This window comes from Quercus lobata, chromosome 4, assembly GCF_001633185.2.
Source record: "Quercus lobata isolate SW786 chromosome 4, ValleyOak3.0 Primary Assembly, whole genome shotgun sequence".
Lineage (NCBI taxonomy): Eukaryota > Viridiplantae > Streptophyta > Magnoliopsida > Fagales > Fagaceae > Quercus > Quercus lobata.
In genome coordinates this window covers 53,624,577-53,638,872 of record NC_044907.1, presented here as the reverse complement: position 1 = coordinate 53,638,872, position 14,296 = coordinate 53,624,577, and positions in this window count along the sequence as shown.

Below are 14,296 nucleotides of genomic sequence, written 5' to 3'. Positions count from 1 at the left end.
CTAGTAAGCATTATATTTATGGGTTTTATTTATTTATTTTATTATTATCATATTATAGGTTCATTTAATTTAACACATTATTTGGTACATTAAACTTGATTAATGTTATATGTTTGTAACATGGTTTAACATATGTTATTTTCTTACATTTTACAAAGTAATTTACATCAAGTATAAATGTGCGCATGTGTATGTGTGTGTGTGTTTTTCTTTGAATTTAATATATATTTATCTTGGCCCACCCTAAAAAAATTTTCTAGCTCCACCACTACATACACATATATAATTTATACTTAAAACATGTCTTTAGCATAATTTATGATGTCTTCTAAACAAACATAATTTACAATGTATGTAAGGAGAAAGTTTAGGAACACAACCAATAAATAAATAAAGTATTAAACTTGCAATGGTAAATATCTCCATAGCCCATTGAAAAAAGAAAAAAAAAAAGCAAAATTCACACTAAATATTTTAAAATAGGTTTAATTAAAAATTTTAAAACAATTCTTTTTAATTATGAAATAAGATAATTTTGGAAGCCTACACTTACGCAAATAAAGGGTTAGTACACAACATTTTTAATATTAATTTAACAAAGTGTTGTCAATTGGATGTTTGGAGGGGGGGGGGGGGGGTGTTTTTTCACTTCAAGTTTGGGGCAGGGTGTTATTTCCCCAAACTTCAAGGAAGTAAAGTGTAGTTATCCCTAAAAAATTTTGACAAAAGATGAGTTTTCTTGAGTGAAAATTGGCTTGCAATTTTTAGACTCCATACGAACTTTCAAAAATTAGAGTTTTTTATTCTTCTCTCTACATGCCACAACATGTCTTAAAAAAAAAATACATATTTGAAAATTTAAAATACGTAAAAATTTTTAATTTTAGCATGCATATAAAATTTTTTAGAGATCATGGTATCATTCTAGTGTGAAAATAAGCATAAATCAACTTTTATACCAATTTTAAATAAATTAGATGAGCCCTATGGGCACATATCTTTGTAGAAAGGATCACCTACTTGCAAGATCATGCTATTTGCTTGCTTTTCAAACTTGTCCTCACAATCTCTTCAACTTTAGGAACACATTCGAGTCACTAGAGAGGCTACTAGAGTCTCCCTATATATTCCATGCTCCGAATTCTAGGGCACTATTGATGGTGTCCCTAAAGAGAGAGAGTTTATTTGAGAGTGCACTCACAAAATTGTATGTATGTTCTCAGTATTCTCAGATAATTAATTATTTGACTGTTATAAGAGTATTTTAAATACTAGTAGAAATCAACCCACTATTAGATGAATGATCCCTAAAAATACTCAACCACTAATTAAATTACTCTACTAATAATCTTGACAAGTCATATCAAGATCAATTAGTTTTAATTTAAACTCACGTATTTAATAACCCATGTGGACAATCCATGGGCCATGGGTTATGGGTTGGATCAAATCCAATCCAATTTCTAGCAATTTATTTATGGATAGATGTATGGATCATTTGTATTGGGCTTGAGCTAGAATATTGGGATAAAGATTGATAAATTGGTCAAGTTATATAAATATATATGATATATATATATATATATATATATATGTGTGTGTGTGTGTGTGTGTGTGTTGTAAGAACTAATGTGTAACTTGCAATCATAGTTTATACTTTCAGGAATTGAGAAACTCGATATCTATGTTTGCTTAGGATTTGATACTTCTTATTTACCTTGTGAAAATTATTATATGAAAAATACATTTAATTGGACTATTTTAGTCAATTTTTCTATTTGTACTAATTTTATTTGTTATTTGTATTTTAAATAATTATCAAATTAATTATGTGGCATAGTTTGTCCTAGTAATTGTAGGTGTTGCAAATTTGACAAACAGCAGAGCATCAGTAGAGGCTTTTGTAACTATATATCATATTAGATATTATATTAAATTAAGGAAACATGTGCGCATGTTGCCGGTCATGATGTAGACACTAAGTTGGAAGCGTGGCTTTTGATCATTTTGAAACATACATTGCCAAATTCATTTTTGAAAGTTAGTTGAAATTTGAAACCCCATACCACTGACCCCCTATTATTAATCTTGGAAAGGATTTCTTAATACACAAGCAACAGGGCTCTGCCTACGAGAAACAAGATAGTTTACAAATAGTGACCTTACGAAAAGATTTCATAAAACATTTTTCTGACAATATATGTGGGTTATAGCGTTTGCTACTAGCTTCTATAACAACCGGCTCATTGTGGAAATTAAGAAATGGGGTACAAATCAAATTGGGATAGAATGATCCAGAAGCATTGATTAAGAAATTTCAGCAATCCCTCTTTTTGTTTCTCCAAACTCCAATAGCATCTCTAATAGCATTACGATGGTGGAACCAATGTTAGGGAGGCGAGGATTAGGTCCCGGTAGCCTCCCCCCTCCGCATGTGTCAAATATAATCTAGTTTTTTGGTTGAGGGAGACACAGAAATTGTGGTGTAAGGAGCAAAGAACTAGTTTTGTATTGTGCATTGGGAAGCTATCGAGATAATTGAGGGTACTCGATAGTCTCTTAAATGGAATCCCTCACAATTAGATTAGGGTTGGATTCCAATAAATGGTGTTGTACGTGCACTGTCTTTATAATGGGAGTTTTTGCTTAGGGATGAATGGATTATTAGTGTATATTCTTTTTTCTTTTTTTCTTGTTTTGATTTCCAAATAGAGAGAGAGGAAGCCTGGTACATGATGATGACCATGGTGGCCTTTAGGTACACGTTTATCATCTATATATATAAATAAATATATATATATATATATATAAAACCGAAACCTTTGAAACTCCCACAATTTTCAACATCATTTTAATTTAAAAAAAATTTAATTTTTAAAAGTAAATAGTGAGAGAGTCCTAACAGGAGTCTCTTTTATATATATATATAAGACAAAATCTTTGAAAACCCTAAAACAATCTCCTCTGTCCGTCTCCACTAAAAGAGAAAACTCTAAGCTTCAATTTCTTTGGTACGCTTGCTATTGCTTTTTCTTTTTTGTGTGAATTAGTTTTTTTTGCTTTTGTTTTGTATGGAGTAGTACTTTACAATATATAATGTATATATAGACAAGTATTGTAGTAAGTTTGTTAACTTTTTGTGTGGTTCAAAGATGCTATATTCTATATTATTTTAGATTCTATAACCTTAAGCTTTACCTTATGGAGACGTATGTACAAGTTTTCAATTCCTTTTGTGTGGATATTTTCTCACAACTGTGGAATAAGGTATATGCACTATATGTTATCTTATGTTTTCTCTTATGGTGTCATGCTTCTTTATTTATTAATTAAAGATTATGTTAGAAGCCTATATTATTTGCACCTTCAAAGTGTTCGACAATGTTTGAACCAAATTTTTCATCAATTAGGAAGAATTGGATAAAAAAAACTTAGAAAAGCTTTCCATCCTTACTAAAATTGTCTCGCAATAATGACTTTTTTTTTTTTTTTTAATAATTTGTAGGTTCTGAATGTTTTGATTTTTAATTTTATTGTCTTTTGAAAGTTTGACCATCTAAATTTTTGGGTTCAATTTTTTGCAATATTTGAAACAGTTTAGCAAATTTCAACTGTTATAATTATGGATTATTCTCTTGAAGGTAACTTATCTTTCTCTTATGTTTCTCTATTTGGTAGTCATATATATTTTGTTTTGTTTCAATAATTTCTAGGCAGTGTCAGTAAATTTTCTGATTTTTTTTTCCCCTTTCGAACGTTTTAACATCAGAACTTTTTAGTTATTTTTTTTTCAATATCTAAATTTGGCTTATTCATCAAATTGTAACTCAAAAAGATAGGAGCAATTCACTCAATAGTATAGTTTCATAATCAATTTAAAATTTTATAAAATTATTTTAGTCTATTATAAATAGGTAAGTTCTCGTGCGTTGCACGGGTTTCCGACTAGTATTATATATAATAAAAGTTGGGTTTAGACGCAGTGGTTGTGCCACGTGGTTTCACCAAATGAATATTAGATTAATCAGGATTCTAATTCATTCTTATCTCTAATTTATTGTCATCATAAAGTAAGTGTATTTCTTAAAAAAAAAAAAAAAAATCATATAGTAAGCGTAAATTTTTTTGAAAAGAATCCTATAATTTATAATTCATTCTTATCTCCAATTCATTGTTATCATAAAGTAAGTGTATCTCTATAAACCAAAAAAAAAAAAAAAAAATCATATAGTAAGCGTAAAAAAATTTGAGAAGATTGATCCAAGAATTATTGAAGGACGAAGGAAAATGTTTGATGAGCACAACAAGCTTACAGAGGTTTTTCGCATGGCAAGAGACAGATTTTTCAAGATTTGGATTTTGTTCCTATTCGTTTAAGATTTGGATTTGGACAAAACAATTCTCTATGGTGGTCGACTCTTCCAACAATTCATAGTTGATGCATATACAGATATTGAAGAAGAAAGACTTAGGTTTATACGCAAAAAACAGCCACAATTAAGAACAGATTTGTACAAGAACGTGCGTGATGCTGTTGTTAGAGGTGACACAAGTCATAAATCACTTGGTAAAAGAATAGTTCTCCCTGCAACTTTTACAGGTGGACCAAGATATATGATACAAAACTATCAAGATGCCATGGCGATATGTAGATGGGCAGGTAATCCTGATCTATTCATCACATTCACTACAACGAGATGACAATTGATGATAATGGATATCCAATTTATAGAAGAAGAGATGATGGAAGATTTATACAAAAAGGAGATGTCAAGCTTGACAACAGTTATGTTGTTCCTCACAATATCAATTTATTGATACAATATCAAGCTCATATAAATGTCAAGTAGTGCAATCAATCTAAAGCAATTAAAATATCTCATCAAGTATATTAACAAAGGCTCTAGTAGAGCTACAGTGTTGGTACAAGAAAACGAAACAAGAAATGAAATATCTGGAAAGAAATAAATCATCGATGTTGATGAAATCAAGAGTTACTTAGATTGTTGATATATTTCTACGTGTGAAGCATGTTGGAGAATTTACCAATTTGACATACATTATCAAAGTACTCCAGCAGTTGAATAATTATCATTTCATCTACTAGATGAACAGACCGTCACTTTCACAGACAATCAAGGAGCTAGAAATGTTATTGACAGGTATGACACATGGAAGAGCTATGATTGCTCAACTTTTATATCATATATAATTTAATATAAAACAAAAAATTTTAGTTAAATATATATTCAGTATATTTTTGAGATCATACAAATTTATGATTGCATTTCTTAACTATTACATTGAGGTTGTCACTTAAATATGCTTTAAATAATTTTTTTTTAATTATTGAATTCAAGGTTTTTCATGTAAAAATGCAATTGAGTTTTAATTATGCAAACTCTCTTTTATATTTTTCAAGCATCTCCTTTTTTTTTTTTTTTTTTTTTTTTTTTTTTTTTTTGAGAATATCTCCTTTTTTATTAGTTGCATAGTTATCTACCATATTCCATTCAATTAATTTTGGACTAATATATGATTTTTTTAATAAAAACTTAATCTTACACAATATGCATTCATTTGGATATACACCTCTCCCCTCTCCCCTTGTGTGTGTATTAAAATACAAAGTATTCTAAAAAAAAATGTTAAAGGTTACTTCATTTAAAAAAAAAAAAAATAGAGTAAAAGATTAGTTTATTTTTATTATCTATTTAATTTTAATTAATATAAAATCATTATTTTTTATTTTCAATAATTTACAATGACTCTTGATTAAACCGTGCATCGCACGGGCATAATACTAGTATATATATATAATTAAAACCTCTGAAACTCCCACAATTTTCCACGTTATCACAATATTAAAAAAAAAAAAAAACATAAATCCAAAAAAAAAAAAAAAAACATAAACGCAAGGGGTTTTCTAAAACCCAAACCTGATATATACGCTCTACCTTCTCCTCTTTGCCTCTTCAATTCTCTCTGCCTCTCTCAATTCTAAAACCCCTAAACCCTAGCCCACGGGCACCAGCCTCCCACTCCTTTAGTGGCTGAAAGTTTTTGATCTTGAGACTTTACCATCAAACCAGATTCTCTTCGCAAACATTACCTATAAGTTTTTTATTTTGTTCTATAATTTTGGCTGTTAAATATGATTTAGGATTTCATTTTTGGTTCTTTGTCTCTTTCGTTCTCTCTGCCTCTCTCAATTCTCAAACCCCTAAACTATAGTCCACGGGGGCCAACCTCCTACTCCTTTAGTGGCAAAAAGTTTTTGATTTTGAGACTTTACCATCAGACCAGATTCTCTCCGCAAACATTACCGATAAGTTTTTTATTTTGTTCTATAATTTAGGGTTTCGTTTTTTGTTGTTAAATATGATTTAGGGTTTCATTTTTGGTTGTTAAATATGATTTAGGGTTTCGTTTGGGAGTGTTTCTTTTGAATGATTAGTTTAGATTGATGGGTTTGGAGCTCATAGTGGGTTTTATCAATTTCAATTATTGGCTGCAAGAAAATCCATTTGGGATTTTAGATTGAATTTTTATATGTGTAGATTGAAAATTGCATCAAGTTTGTGAGTTCAGGGGTCACTTAGTGGAAAAGTGATTATTTTTAAAGTATGAAAGTAACCACTGTGTTGGATTTGATTGTCTGAATGGCTTATATGGGTTTGATTCTTTAGATTGATAACATACCAAGGTCAATTTTAGTTTTATGTTTTATGGATAAGATTTATTTGGGCTGTTACTAGATGTTTTACTTAACCGTGAATTCCAGCTGAGCTTTTGGCTATAGGAATGATGCTAGAATCTGTTGTTGAATTGAGTGAGCAAGATGCAGTAAGTCAGAGTTAGCAATTCTTTATTTCCCCCTTTGTTGTGTTTTGTGTAAGGAGTTTTGCACCCAAAAAAAGGTGATGGCTTGAATGAATAATACAAGTTAAGGTTTATACTATACTTGATGCTCATCTTTTGGGACAGTAATGATATTTCCTATCCTTTTATTAAACGAGCATCCTTGGCATGCCCTTGATGTTTTTGTGAGTCATTTGTTTGTGTTTGGAATTAATTTAAGTTTATGGGTTATGATCAAGATTGGTTTTATGTTTAGTTTAATTATTATTTCATCTCAAGTTTACCATTGTTTTTATTACTTCTTTATCTAATTTTTATGGGTATGTAGAATAGTATTGTGAAAAATAAATGCATACACACATGAATTGATATTAAATCTCTTCTTTAAATGAAAGAATGTTTATTAACCAATAAAATCCAGATAAAGTCAAATTTTGCTACCAAAATCCAAAAATAAGGAAGAAAAATATCATCTTGAAATTACTCATTTAAGACTTACTACAACAGATTTGTTCCAATGAAGGTTTAATCCATCAAATGCTAAATTTACTTTGAAATTGCCATATAACCTACCTATAATATCATTCATGTAATATGAAGCAAAGTTCTCTAAATCGTGTACCTTAAAATTACTTTAGAATTTGCATAATATCATGAAAATTGGAGGAAAATAATGAAGCTAGAGTCTACTACATAATCCAATTCTCCCTACTTTATTGGTTCCATGTTACAATTCAAATCCAAAATAACTTGAAAATATTTAGAAGCCTATAATTGAACCTATTGAACTCAAATAATACCATATTCTCTCTGATTCATCAATTTAGAACCAAAAAAGAAAAAAAAAAACAAAAACAAAAACAAAGAAAAATAATGGATTTGTCACAATTTGAGCTATTTTATGTTTTAGAGACTATATATGTCTTTACTTTGAACATAGTGAAATAATGGATTTGATAAACAATTCATTAAGGTGATTTGCATTATGATGGAAATGTGCAATTCTATGTTAAGTATAGTTTTTCTTATGTTCTTTATATTTTCCCTATTTACATGTGGTTTGCTTCCAACAATTTTATTTTCTGATTGTAAATCATTAGAAAGCAAAATAAACGTGTTTCATTTATTTTCTCTTTTGTGTATTTTATTCACATACTTTAATTAGGTAGTCAAAAGTAATTTGGCTAGTAAAAAGTATTGTTCTTTAGTGCCAAATGTTTGTTTGAATTAGAAGCTTTAAGGAACAATTTTCATGAACAAGGAACCCTCATTTGTTTAGTATATTTTATGTTCACCTGGCCTTTGGTGTTACTATCAGTTACATATGGCTTGGTCTTAATGAAATATTATTTCAAGGCAAAGTGAGTGGGGTTTCTATACTGCTATTTTTCTCTAAGTTGAGTACTTCTTTCTTGCTACAAACCTTGATGGGTATTGCTTAATGAAAAGTTATTTGTCTCATATGTGTGGTCAATTGCAACTATCACGGCCATTGCTCTTGCACATGGAGGGGTTAGTCCATATGACTTCAATTTTTTTTTCATCTATCTTTTATAGCAAGGTTAGCAATCTAACATTGGCCCAAAAAAAATTGAAATAAATATGACTCTAGCTTAATTTGTCTTGAAGATTTTCAGTTTTTTTTTTTTTTTAAATGTATATGATATATGCTCTCATTAATGATTTTTTTATATAGTGGATAATCCGTTTGTGTCTTTTTAAGAAATTTCAATGAGTAATATAATTTTTTTTTATAAATCCATTCCTATTCAAGAATTATAGGAGCTTTAAAGAAACAAACAGATTATTTGCAAGGTATTACTGTTACCTTTATATTTTATTACTTTGGTAGTGTGCTTAGCATTTTGTATATCATTTTTTCAGGTGTCTTGGTGACATTGTTTGTTTTTTTGCTATTGTAACATTGTCATTTTGTAGAACTTTTAGAAGTCAACATCAATGATTATCATTAGGTTTTGAATCAATAGTTTTGAATTTGTTGATGAAAGTTTTATTTGAGTTCTTTCAGTTTGTCAATGGAATGTTTTTTAAGTAAAACAAAATTAATGTATGATAGTCTATCAGCCTAATATGATGTCACTCAATTTATTTGGTAGTTTAGACTTTAGAGTTCATTCATGATAAAAGTCTTTCTAATTATGACTAAGATTATGCTTTGACAAGTTTCCAATTATTTGAAGTATGTATAGTTTCATTCTCAAATAAAACAAAGAAAAACAGGTTTTATACAAAGAAATCCTTCCTTGGCAAAGTCCGAGGAGAGTAGTTCTTGAATATATTCTTCTTAAACTAGATTACAATTTCAGTTTTTTGTGCTACAATGTTTTTTCTACAGATTCTCAGATGAACCTCCTCCTTCTCCTTGGAGGATCTCTCACATTATATAGCCTCTTTTGGCTGATCCTAGCCCTTTAGTTGTTGATTATGTAGGCCACTACTCGAGTGCTTATCCCATCAGACACCCTCCTAAGTCTTCTATGAGTTGCAACAACTAAGACAACACTGTTCAGGGGTCTTCTCCACATAAATACGGTCAAGAGGTTTGGTGAGGTGTAGGGTGCATTAAATGTGGTGGCAGTTACCATCTCTCCAATCATGTCAAGGTTAACTCTTTCCCTGAAGCTTTTCCTCTACAATGTGGCCCCCTCTGGTAATATGCCATTAACGTGGCCATGGCTTGCCTCTCCAACTTTACCGTCCAAGCGTATGGACTCCTCAGAACTGTATTGGCCTCAGCCTTGGGTATGACACGTGGTATTATTACCTTATTAAACTTTTGTATCCCACACTATGCTTATGTCATAATATTTTATCATGTATCTAAAATTGATCTTGATTTAGTTAATACTTAATAAGGTTTGACCTATCCCCAATACTTTTTTAACTGGAGATCTCCTTTTATTTTAAATACACAATAGTAAGTGGTAATGAACTTTAATCTCCACATTTTATTTAGTTAGTAGGTGATGTGGCAATTTCTCATTAAAATAAAAAGAGATTTCAGTTAAAAAAATACTGAAGGTAAGCCAAACCCTACTTAATATTATTTATCAAGTTATGTTATTAAATCTATATTTACTTGGATAAGTGGAGACTTGTTTGGGAAGAGTTAAAAACAAAAGATTTTTTCCTTTTTGTCTAACTTTTATTTTGGGCATATAATCTAACTTTTAGCTTATTTAAAAATAAGATATTAAAAAAAAAAAAAAAAAAACAACAACAATATCATTAAGAAAACTTAGCTAGCATCAACATTAGTTTTGTCACACATTTAATGTAAGAGTTACCTAAAAACTGCATCTATTGTCTATTGATAAACATTATGCAAATAAGCAACTAAATACCTTATAATAAATAAAAAAGCAACTAAATACTAGTAATTATTTATACTACTATTTAAAGGGGTTTCCCCTATTTGGACTCCTACTTTTGTATGTCTTAAGTACTCTCAAATTCAAATGTTTAGAAAATTTAAATAATAGGGTTAGACATGTAAAATATAAATTTCGAAACTCCTAAATTTTAAATAAATTTAAAAAAGTAGTTAAGAAGTTACATACTTTTTTTTTTTTTTTTTTTTTGTGTTTTCCCTTTTTTCTCTTGAACATATCTATTCTCACATTCCCACTAAATTTGTACTCTTAATAACAAACAGTTACTTCCTTCTACATGTCTCTCCATCCTTATCATCTTTTCTCTTTCTTCTTCAAATTCTGAAATTTTTTGGTGTTTTCTCTCTGTTCTCTTGAACAGATCTACTCCCACGTTCCCACTAAATTTATACTCCTAATAACAATCAATTATTTCCTTCTACATGTCTCTCCATCCTTATCATCTTTTCTCTTTCTTCAAATTGTGAAATAAAAAAAAAAATAAAAAAATCCATGGCACATATATTCCCATGTTCCCCCTAATTTCAAATATCTCAATAACAAACAATTACTACATTAGAGAAAGCATAAAGACATATTTAAAAGAGAGGAGAGAGAGCCTGAAAATGGCCTTTAAAGGAAGTAATCACTCAATTAAGAAGGTACGCTCATACTATTTAGTTATAATAAATTTCATTATACTACTTTATCTTTCCATTTTCTTTGTTTTTGTCTCTCTTTCTCTAATTGTTCTACCCTCAAAACTTTCATAAAAAAAATGGGCTTTTCATATATAAATCGCTTTTATTACATATTTATATCATCTTAATGGAAAATTATGACATTGAATGAACCCAAAATAAAAAAAAGAAACTCATCACAAAGCTCGTTGATAATGCTAGTATTGTTTAGTGAAGTTGCTACAATGATTTTGATAAATTAGTTTGTATTTATTTTTTGAAATCATAAATTAGTTTGTATTATTTTAAGCTTTAAATTATATGTTATTCTTATTATATTATATATAGTGTTTCTTTTGTATGTAAATATTTATTTGGATATCAATATTTCTTTTCCAAACGCCTACTAAAAGATATCAATTTGGATGAGAGAGAGAGAGAGAGAGAGAGAGAGAGAGAGATTAATTGAATTTTAAATCTTGATAAGTTTATAATTAGAAAGATAAAAATTATAATTAAAAATTTAGATGAAAATCTTACAAATGAATAAGAAATTTATAAAACTAAGTTAGCAAATAATTAAATTAATAAAAAATAACAATGAAAACAAACAAAATGACGTTGAACATGTAATATAACAATTTTTGATTATATAAAATGACTAAATTTATATCCAAATGCATTGGTATAGAATTTTTACTGACAATATGTAATAAAGTTGCTCCTACAAAAAAAAAAAAAAAAAGTATTTTTTTTTTCAAAATTAAAATTAATGAAACTTAAACTTGATTGTCAAAAAAAGATTGTGTGGATAACCCATATTATCAATTAAAAAAAAGATCGTAGCAAAATCTTAGTACAAAAATTTTATTAATGATTTTGCATCTCAAAATGCATGAAGAATAAATTTTAGGAAAATATAATATGAGCACTTTGATTTTAAAAACGTAACAATGTCTCTCCTTATCTTTTTATAATTAGCACTTTACCCATTTCCATTAGTACTTTTACGTCAAATTTATGAAAACATTGTTGTAACTTGTTATTTTTTTCAAAATATGTCCAGATCCACACACTAATAACCTTAATGCCCCTAATAACAAACGCATAGCACAACTTTACTGATCTTTCATATTGGGCATGTTTGTGGTTTTAATTTAAGATCATTAAGGTTATTATTGTGTGGGTCTAAACACATTTTTCCCAAAATAAAAGTTTTTTATTTATTTTTTATATATATGAAAACAAAAGATTATTTTAATTTGAAGGAAAATACATACAGATGAGATAAAATGCTCATTACGAACAAATTAGACGGAACCTTGCTACATTTTAAACAAAAAAGGGACATTGCAATTGTCCTATATATACAAAGTGCAATTTATCTTAAATTTCAATAAAAAAAAATTTATATAAAAAATTTAATTAATATTATTGAATTAATATTTAAATTTAAAAATATCATTTAAAAATATTTTCTTAAACCTCAAAGTTTGGAGTCCATCCTTAAACATTTTACGTCAATAAAATTAAGCTCATCCAAGTATACTTTGATGACGTAAAATTGTAAAACAACGATAGTATCTTATACGTTTGCACATATGGTTTAATTGTCAAATTACCAACTAAGGATTATCTTTTATTATTAAGATACTCTACAAAGTGCATAGGGGTCTAGAGGGAAAGGGTTCGAGCTGCGGGTTCAGCAGTATGTTGTAATTATCTCTCAAAAAATTTAAAGGTATATCAAATTAAAGATTAAGTTCAACCTAATATTTAATACTAGATCCAAAATTTAAAATCTGAATAACAAAATGAATTCTAGTTGCTTCAGTGTAATGGTCACTTTGTTATGACTTAAGGACCCCAACCCATCAAATCTATACCCCTTGCCTTTGTAAGAGCATTCGCATCCGGTTTCTTTAAAAAAATTCTATTTTACCATCTCAAAAACTACTTTATTAATTATAACATATCATTTTACAACATACTTAACATCTCAACTTTTATTTTTCTATACAATACATTAAAATAATATATCTACCCAATAATATATATATATATATATATATAACCCAAAATCATATCTTCTCTCTCTAATTTCTATCTCTGCCTCTCCCTCTCTCTCTCTCTCTCAACACCGTGAACAAACCCAAAACCCAACACAACCACCCTTCAAACCCAACCACCCCACCACTTGCCAACCATCCACACCACCACCACCACCACCACCATCAACAACACAACCACCACCTAAACCCACCACCTTACCATTGCTGCACCACCCAAATCAACCCAACAAATCACAACAAACCCATACCAAAATCACAACAAATATTTACCAAAATCGCCCAAATCAACCCAGCAAATTACCAACATAACTCACTGCCACCACCACTAATCCAAAGACAACCCACTACCACCAAGCCAAACACCTACCACATTGGGACCAAAACCCACCATTACATGAATCAAAACCCATTGTAATCTCCAAGAATCAAACCCATAGAAAAAACCCATATTAAAACCCATCCAAGAATCAAACCCATAGAAAAAAAAAATTACAATAGATCAAACCTACTGAAATCTCCACCACCAACCTCTGACCTCCACCACTTAACCCACTATGCAGCCACCACTTGATCCACACCGTCCAAAGCCACCACCTGACCCACGCCATCCAAACCCCCACTTGCTCCACGCCTCCAAACCCACCACTTAACCCACAGCATCCAAACCCACCACCTAACCCACGACCCAAACCATCACTGCAACCTGATGAGAATCAACAAGCATTAAAGGATCCATTCATGTTCCAGTTGGGCCTATTACTAGAGCAAGATCCGAGAAGATCAAAGAAGCACTTAATGAGTTGATTCAAGAGATTTGGGATGATTTTAACACAGGACATTCCAAGCTTCACCCAAAAGAAGATGAAGGAGTAATAAATTTAATCCAAATAGATAGGGCTGATCTGGCTTAATTTGGCATGATTCATGGTGTGGATTAACGGCTGATTGACTTTCTAAATCCATACCAATTAATAGCTATTTTTCAATTCTGGAGCTACTAATTTCAAACCAAATCCACCTTAATTTTAGGCTTTTATTATTTAGAACGTTTTTTAGCTATTTTCCTATTTTGGAGCTGCTAATTTCAAACCAAATCAACCCTAATTTAGGCTTCTATTATTTAGTATTTTTTTTTTATATTTTCCTATTTTCAATCATGTCTTATAAATAGCATGCACTCATTGTAATGGAGGGTATTGAATAAAAATCAAAAAAATGTGAGGTTTTGCTTCTTCTCTTGATTCTTCAAGAACTGTGAACTTATTAGAGATTCTTCCTTGTAGCGTTCAAA